Below are 1,053 nucleotides of genomic sequence, written 5' to 3'. Positions count from 1 at the left end.
CCATCATCCTAGGAAAGCAGAATATCCCCTGACATTACCTCTTTTGTAACCATCCCACAGAAGGTTGTGTCTTACTGACCTACTGAGGGGAAGGATGTACCTCTGTGCAGGACATCCCATAAGAGTTTACTTAAAGCCGTTTCCTGAACCAGTGCTGCATGGAGCCAGTGGGAAATCTGCCACATGCAGCGGCAAAGTGGCAACTCTTAGGACCAGATGGGCCCAGAATGTGTTCTCAGGTGACCTGAATAATTAATGGATTGTATCTAGCAGGAACCAGTCAGCTTGACCTTCTGCAGTTGCCCATAATTTAACATATCTTAAATCCTCCTTGAATGATTCTAAATGTGCACTCTTTCGTGAAGACTGACCATAAATTAAGCAAATCTGCCCATTGGCATCAAGCTCCTTTTTCCTTGATAGAGTGTCTTAAAAGGTGATTATGTTATTTCAGGAAATAACCTAAGATCACCTAGCTAATCTCCTTAGAAAGTAAGATCTACGCTTCTTCCATCTTGGTTTCTAGCCATCTCTTCCCTTTCTCATGTGCCATTTTGAGGACATGCAGAGTGTCTTGCAAACCTACATTAAAGGAATCTTGGAATAAGTTCCTTGCAAGAAAGTCACACCCAGCTGCAAGCTGCCTCACGGACTTAAACTGGAAAAAAAAAATTATTCTTTCTTGCATGAATCTGAATAGAAAAAGATGACTTGAGATAGAAACTTGAGAATGAGCCATGGTACAGAGAACATGGAAGATGGATCACTCAAGAATTCCAGAGGTTGGGAAGCTTAGGAACAACTACTTAGGAGAGAAAGACAAAAGATAATGAACAAAGAGAAGGAATAGTGGGCAAAGGAGAGGGAAACTCAGTGTGCTGCATTCTTTTATTTGGACTGTAATAGCAACGTGTAACGATTAATACACTGAGCATTAAAGCACCATGAACATACACATACTTTTAATCCTGAGACTCCAGGGTGAATGGAGAATAGTCCAGGGTTGATATAAGCTTTCTTCTGGGTCTCAGATACTAACTTCTCCATGCATAC

Source organism: Arvicanthis niloticus, chromosome 19, assembly GCF_011762505.2.
Source record: "Arvicanthis niloticus isolate mArvNil1 chromosome 19, mArvNil1.pat.X, whole genome shotgun sequence".
NCBI classification, from domain to species: domain Eukaryota; kingdom Metazoa; phylum Chordata; class Mammalia; order Rodentia; family Muridae; genus Arvicanthis; species Arvicanthis niloticus.
Note: the sequence above shows the minus strand (reverse complement) of the source record.